The following is an 8,321-nucleotide window of genomic DNA, read 5'->3' as shown; positions in this document are numbered from 1 at the left end:
ATATATTAGAATATTTTTATTTCTATTTTTATTTTTATTTCTATTTTTATTGTGATTGGCGCGGCTTTTTATATTACATATTGCCTGTTTTTTCCAACGTTAGCTGCTGCCTATAGACTGTTTGTGTGAAGCGCGGTTTTTTGTGTTTCCATAGCTTTACCTATTCCCTATGCGACAGAACTGAAAAATGTCCCCCACTGAGTTTAATCAGAACTCAAAATCAAGACTGCTGGCCTTACAAAATAATAATAGTAACAATATTAATGAGAATTACCATATTTATCGGTGTATAACACGCACAGGCGTATAACACGCACCCTAACTTCAAGAGGGAAGTTTCAGGGAAAAAAACTCCCACGGCCCCCTGCGTATAACACGCAGGCACAGTTTACCCTCTATTTTCAGGGTAAAAAAAGTGAGTGTTATACGCCAATAAATACAGTATGTTATGATTAAGTTATTGCACAAACAGATACTTTAATTTAGGTCCAGAAAACAAACTATTGATTATATTACATACTATGCATCAATTAAATGGAAAAGGTATTTATTTGTTAACCACTGATATAGCTATATTGCCCTACAGCAAAGACCATTACTAAGTCATAACTGGTACTGTTATACTATTGATGCAATGTACTGTACTCGATTAGTATAGTGTAGCTACAACAATGGACAAAAGGGGAGTGCCCGACTCCAGTGTAACAGTGGAGCTGGATTACACAGATGAGTTCCCTCTCAGGACTGGGAAAGCGCAGGCATACATCTACCTGGGGAAACACGATCACAGCTAATCACACTATAAATAGGTAATGTGTCTCAGCATTTTATTTGCTTTTAGGAAATGTCAGTTTTAGTGCAGGTGATCTTATTACTATGCTCCAATAACTTCAGTAATAATACTTTAATATGGATTTTTACAAATCATAGTTAGTTGCTTACTCATTTATGCTGCATTTCTAAAAATCCAAATTAAATATATGTTTTTAATGTCTGTGAAAAATTCTCTATTTTCATCACTTGCTTCATGCTTAAAAAACAGAATTAAATTCTACACCGCAACGATAAAATATGGACTTTAATTTAACGCCATCTAGTGGTAATGCTTTAAATCTATTTTATATTGCAAAATTCAATATGATTTTTTCATATATATATATAGATATATAGATACCGTATATATATATATATATATATATATATATATATATATATATATATATATATATATATATATATATATATATAGATATATATAGATATATATAGATATATATATATATATATATATATATATATAGATAGATAGATATATATATAGATATATATATAGATATATATATATATATATATATATATATATATATATATATATATATAGATATAGATATATATATATATATATATAGATATAGATATACATATATATATATATATATATATAGATATATATAGATATATATAGTATATATATATATATATAGATAGATAGATATAGATATATATAGATATATAGATATCTATATATATATATATATCTTCAAAAACAGAATGGTATTATAAAACGTGAATTTATTTGTGCCTGAGAGCTACTGAAATTATTAGACCATGCATGTACATTAAAACTTTGCTGGCATATGAAACAAAGTATTCTGAAAGTTCTACGGATGCAAAGAACATTTGGGTTTTTGCTTTTTTAAAAGGGTGTTTCTAAACATTATTATACATATATGCATTATAACAAATCAAGTATTTGACTGTATGTAAAAATGTGCACACTAGCACATACTCAAGTTTTGTATGCTTACCATGTATTTAATACAAATCTGTTTCTTTCAGCTATAGCCCTGTTTTGAGGATCACAGGTTGATCCCAGTTCTCAGACCAGCAGACTCTAGTGCATTAGGAAAACAGCTGTGATTTTTATTGAATACAGAAATGATGCACCTGGAGATGTTGTGCAATCTGAGATGGGGCTTAACATTGTCCAAATTTGAGCCTTGACATTAAGTCTTGCTACACCAAATACGCAATCTGTTTATATTTATTTGAATATTCTGTTAAAAAAAAAAAGCATGTTAATTTTTAACTTGTTCAGCCCACCCCCATCATCCTTTTAAATGGGACAGAACACCCAGGGAAGGGAAGGACTGGCGATCATGGGACCACTGCAAGCAACAGTGGTCCCATGATTAGAAGCAAGTCCTGCTTGCTACCAATCTCTAGCCGAGACCGAAAGCTGTCCACCGCAGCTCAGTCTTTGTGCTGAGAATGTGCAGCAAGCGTGCTCTCAGCACGTAAACAACGGATGCCCAGTGACGTGTATGTACAGAAGTAGCTTTCGAAATATAGGTAAATCCATAAAATTGATGGTTTATCCCACAGACTCTGAAAAGGAGTGGGTAATGGTGAAGGTCCTGAGAAGGATCGATGGGAAAGGAATAACCATTTGTCAGATGAAGTAGATATAAACTGTGTGATATGATGTCATTTGAATGTTGAGAATTATGACTGATATATGAAATATAAAAGTATGCATTAAAGCAGACCTTCAGTCATTTTTTTTCAACTCTATTAAATCTACTGCCATACATGTTTTAACTTTGGATAGTCATTTTTCTTTTTTTTCTGCCAGTAAATACCTTATACAGCCCACTTCCTGTGTCTTGTCTGGTAAAAAGTCTAGGCTTATGACATCATGCACAGCTCTCTCTCTTACTCTCCTGAGAGTTTGCTAGGAAGGGAGGGGGTGAGCTATAAGAGGGCCAATTAAAGCTGCAGAGCTGGAGGTGTGCCTATGTGTGTCTGTGTAAATCCAGGAAGTGAACAGGCAGCAGCTTCAGCTGCCCTCAGTTAAAATGGATGCAGCCAGACTAAGTGGAGGGAGATTTCAGCAGAATATTTGGCAAGTACAGAATCATAGTATATATAAAATAATATGCAAAGTGGTTGGAGGGAAGCTTCAGAATGGCAAAGATGTTTGTATTACAAACTATGTGAGCAGACTGCAGTTCCTCTTTAAAGTAGAACTTAAGTAAAAATATGAAAAATGTGCTATGTTATAGGGAACATCTAGAAATATTAATTGTGCCTATACAATGCCCTGAAAAAGCTAACTTTTTTACTTCTTCCAGTTAAAATTGTTGTACACATGTGTTCCTACAGCCTCATATCTATATTTAGTGCCTTGAAAAAGTATTCATACCCCTTGACATTTTCCACATTTGGTTATGTTACAACCAAAAACATAAATGTATTATGTTGTGAGGATGCTTTAATTCAGCAGGGACAGGGAAGCCGGTTGGAGTTGATGGGAAGATGGATGGTGCCAAATACAGGGCAATCTTAGAAGAAAACCTGTTAGTCTGAAAAAGACTTGAGACTGGGGCAGAGGGTCACCTTCCAGCAGGACAACGACAATAAACATACAGCCAGAGCTACAATGGAATGGGTTAGATCAAAGCATATTCATGTGTTAGAATGGTCCAGCCAAAGTCCAGACCTAAATCCAATTGAGAATCTGTGGCAAGACTTGAAAATTGCTGTTCACAGACACTCTCCATCCAATATGACTGAGCTTGAGCTATTTTGCAGAGAAGAATGGGCAAAAATGTCACTCTCTAGATGTGCAAAGCTGGTAGAGACATCCCCCAAAAAGACTTGCAGCTGTAATTACAGCATTTTTTTCTTCAGAATATAGAATCAGTTCTATGTTAGCCTATGTGTCCATGCATATTTTCAGGAGAGTGTTTAGAGGCAGAAAATAAAAATCTGAATCGTGTTTTTGAGAGGAGCTTTCGGGCAGAAAAAAATGCTTAAAGTGATTGTAAAATCTTACCTGCTCTGTGCAGTGGATTTGCACAGAGCAGCCCAGAACCTCCTCTTCTCGGATCCCTCTTCGGCACTCCTGGTCCCTCCCTCCTGTTGAGTGCCTCCACAGTAAGCAGCTTGCTATGGGGCCATGAGTTGAGTCACAGTGCCTTGTGTCCATTTAGACATGGAGCTGTGGCCTGGCCACGCCCCTTTCTCTCCTGATTGGCTGACTGATTTTAATTGACAGCCGTAGGAGTCAATGGCGCTGTGCTGCTGTCTCAGCCAATGAGAAGGGGTGTCTCGGGCAGATGAAACACTCGTGCAACATCGCTGGATAGAGATGGGGCTCGGGTAAGTATAAGGGGGGCTGCTGCATACTGAATGCTTTTTATCTTATTGCATAGAATGCATTAAGATAACAAAAACTCTGCCTTTACAATCCCTTTAAGACCCCATTCACACCCCATAGCGTCAGCGGTAAAATATCACTATTTTTACCGCCAACGCTATGGGCGGATTTGTGGCGCATTCCGGCCGCTAGAGGGACGCATTTAACCCCCGGTAGAAGCTGAGAAAGGGTTAAAATCGCCCGCAATGCGCTGCTGAACCAGGGCATTGCGGGTGGTATAGTCACGCTGTCCCATTGATTTCAATGGGCAACAGCGGTGGAGAAGCGGTATACACACCGCTCGTTCACCGCTCCAAAGATGCGGCTAGCAGGACTTTTTTTACCGTCCTGCTAGCGCTACGCTCCAGTGTGAAAGCCCTCGGGCTTTCACACTGGAGATAATAGAGCAGCACTTTAAGGGCGGATTGCAGGCGCTATTTTTAACGCTATAGCGCCTGCAATATGCTCCAGTGTGAAAGGGGTCATACACTCATAAACACATAAAACTGCGGCGTTTAAGAACATTGGGTACTTTCAAGTGTACATTGATTACAGTAAAAAAATGAGCAGAAGGGAATGTTTTGAAAGCTTTCATGTTTTGTTAAAAGTAATGCACTTACATCACCTCAGATAAAAATATGCCTTTAAAAGCTGTCGCAATCCGACTCTCTGTGGTAGCGGGGTCATCCGGCTCCTCCCACGCGTTACATCACAACCCTTGTGACTTCCTCGGGGAAGCCGCATTGGGCTCAATTGAGTCACTTCTAGTTGCACCCAGTGAGCAGTGGGTGGAGTGGCATTCCTTACAGAGAGTGTGCTGGAAAGACTGGGTGCTTTTTAGGAGGGGGGGGTTAGTTTTTGGGTTGAATACTCCTTTAAGCCTAATCTGAAAATTATTATTATATTGCAGCTTACCAATTCTTATATGTAAAGGCAGTATTGATTTTCATTTTTTAGGCTGTCTTTCCTTTATTTTCAAATGATGATCCCGACAGAAAGTCGAATGTTTTTCAACAGAACAAGCTCCCTTCAAATGTAGCAGTTAGAGTGCTGAGACAAACCATTTACCACTGACAGGGGTGCTTAAAGGATCAACTTTTATATATTTATGTATGTTTATCCCAAGAGAATTTTTTTTTTGCTGTAACTGCTTGTGTAACTGCAGTGTGAGCTGTAGTTTGGCTTCAATGTGTTAATGTATTGAAATCTGCTAGTACATCTAGCATGCCCCTCCTCTGAGACTGACAATGTTGCTGTTCAAAGGTGCTCAGTGCCCATAACAACAGACAAGAGATGAAAACTATTAGCCAGATTCAGGTAGATGTGCCTAACTTTAGGTGGGCGTAGCGCATCTCATATGCGCTACGCCGCCGTAAGTTAGAGAGGCAAGTACAGTATTCACAAAGAACTTGCGTCCTAAGTTACGGCGGCGTAGTGTAAATGGGCTGGCGTAAGCGCGCGTAATTCAAAGTAGGCTGTAGTGGGCGTGTTGTATGGTAATGAATCGTGACCCCACGTAAATGACGCGCCTAACGAACGGTGCATGCGCCCTCCTTGGATGTATCCTAGTGCGCATGCTCAAAATCACGTCGCAAATAGTCAATGCTTTCGACGCCCAGCCCCATTCTGAATCGGCTTACGCAAACGACGTAAACAACGTGAAATTCGACGGCTGTTCGACGTCCATACTTAACATTGGCTGTGCCATCTTTTTGGTGGTTTATCTTTACGCCTGCAAAACGCCTTACGTAAACGGCGTAGCTTACTGCAACAGGCGTACGTACGTTCGTGAATAGGCGTATCTTGCTCATTTACATATTCTCTGCGTAAATCGGCGTACACGCGCCTAGCGGCCAGCGTAAATATGCAGCTAAGATACGACGGCGTAGGAGACTTACGCCGGTCGTATCTTAGCAACAGAGAAGCGTATCTCAATTTGAGCATACGCTTAAAGATACAACGGCGCGGATTCAGACTTATGACGGCGTATCTACTGATACGCCATTGTAAGTCTTTGTAAATCTGCCTAATTTTGTGCATTTTTTTTACTCTGATTGGAAACTTTATGTCACCAAAGCGTTAAACTGCATTGTCTGAGATGAGGACAAAACAAAGGAAACCACAGTGCTGAAGGACAGTGCTGTACAAATATGTGGGTGACAGAAATAGTTCCTTGTTATAGCCTAAGATAATCAAGAATAACAGAAAAAAATGTCATGGTTTTATACCTGGACTTCCATATGAGAAATGGTGGTCTCCGAAAATTAGATTGCAAAAGGAAGTGCATGACACATAATTTGTGCTCAGTCTCTTATACTTCACACTCAACAGTTTAACCCTCCCCTTTTTCCCACACCACTCCCAAATAATGACCTCATACTGCATGATTATAGTTTGATACACAACAGTCTATTATTACTATAATACAGGCAAGGTATTCTGCATTACAGAAGGAATACATAAGAAAAATTACATTAATTTGCACTCTTAATAATATAACCCTGCCAGTTGTCCTTATGAGGGAAAGGTTCTTAAAAATGCAATCATGAGTGAAACCCATACTTGAGATAGGTCCTCTACTCTGCCAGGGTGGCTTCTATAAAATATCATCATTATATTCTATATTTGTAGCATTACCCCTGTAGGAGCTGCTGGTTAGTTTTTGTCTGCCGCTACCCCACTGTTCTCCATGTTGGCTCAGGATCTAGGGTTAATCAAATTTCAAAAACACGGTTGCCAGTCACTGAGTCTTTTCCAAAGACTTTTTATTCAACCACAAGGTTGACGGAACAAGGGGAGGGAGAGGGAAAGGTCAGGTACCTTTCTGTAGATCAATGAAACCTTGAGATCCCTGAGACAGGTGCACTCACTGTCGTTGGATCTTGCTCACCCGGACAGGCCTCTGCCACAGACCTGGCAGCCGTAATTATGCACAAACAGTCAAAAGTAAAAGTCTCTGCCACAGACCTTATAGTAACATTAGCTGCTAAACGATCCTCTGCCACAGGATCCAATAATCAGAATTTTCCTCAGTAAACTCAGTTGCACAGTATGAAAAAGTCCCTTTAAGCCGACCCAGCAATACTGTGAAACAGATAGGTCAGGATGCGTCCTCCAACTGAGGTACCAGGCTCATCTCGAGATACCAGCTTCCAGCTGTGTCCTCTCCAAGACGAGTCCTCCCCCGGTTCCTTCAGTTGATCAGCTTCTTCCCACAGGACAGACAGCATAGGATCACCTCGAGCCAGTAGGCCCCTGATAGCTTCTGGGCCTACCTCCAGTTGTGAAGCCTCGGGCTACCCGGCCCCGAGACAGAAGAGGAACTGTCACATTCCCCAGGTCAAGGTGACCATGAGGCGAGAGAGAGAGAAAAATGGTGTCCACTTCTTACGTACCCTCTCCAGCAGCATGCCCAGCGGTAAAGAAACTCCCACTAGGTTGGTTCTGGGAAAGAGCACCCAATACACTCTGACTGGCTGTAACTTCCAACACGGGACCAGAGGGGACAACGACACCTGCTGGTACCCGTGGGAAATACACCCAACTCAGTCAAAGCTGGAGCAAAGGCCAATTTAGCCATAAAACACAAATCTGAAATAAGTACATTTCAGATATCCCACTAAATTTGAATAATAGCGCCTAGTCAACACAACAGGAGCAGGGCGCTACACATTATAAAAAATAAAAAAAAATACAGTAAACTAGGGGGTTCTGCATCTATCCCTCCAATGTAGAGGACATTTAGGATTATTAGTTAAAACAAGTCAGATTTTAACCACTTAAGGACCCCTTCACGCCGATATACGTCGGCAGAATGGCACGGCTGGGCTTAAAGGGCCACGTACAGGTACGTGGATGTGCCCAGCCGTGCCATTCTGCCAACCCGGTCCGAAGCTCCGTGACCATGGCCACGGGACCAGCGGACCCGATCACCGCTGGAGGCCCGCGATCGGTCCCCGGAGCTGAAGAACGGGGAGAGCTGTGTGTAAACACAGCTTCCCCGTCCTTCACTGTGGCGCTGTCATTGATCGTGTGTTCCCTGATAAAGGGAAACCCAATCAATGACATCACACCTACAGCCACACCCCCCTACAGTTAGAAACACACATGAGGTCACACT

At 40.7% G+C, this 8,321-nt stretch overlaps 1 protein-coding gene across 1 annotated transcript in view; it reads left to right on the top strand.

Annotated features, from left to right (window-relative positions):
- The first annotated feature begins 392 nt into the window (after positions 1-392).
- Positions 393-8,321, top strand: part of P2RY14 (purinergic receptor P2Y14) — a 64,335-nt gene continuing 56,406 nt past the window's right edge. Inside the window, exon 1 of the mRNA XM_040349175.1 lies at positions 393-809. The gene's annotated coding sequence lies outside the window, so the exon portion shown is untranslated. The remainder of the gene's footprint in view (positions 810-8,321) is intronic.

Source organism: Rana temporaria, chromosome 4 (assembly GCF_905171775.1).
Source record: "Rana temporaria chromosome 4, aRanTem1.1, whole genome shotgun sequence".
NCBI lineage: Eukaryota > Metazoa > Chordata > Amphibia > Anura > Ranidae > Rana > Rana temporaria.
Note: the sequence above shows the minus strand (reverse complement) of the source record. Positions and strands in the feature narration are given on the sequence as shown.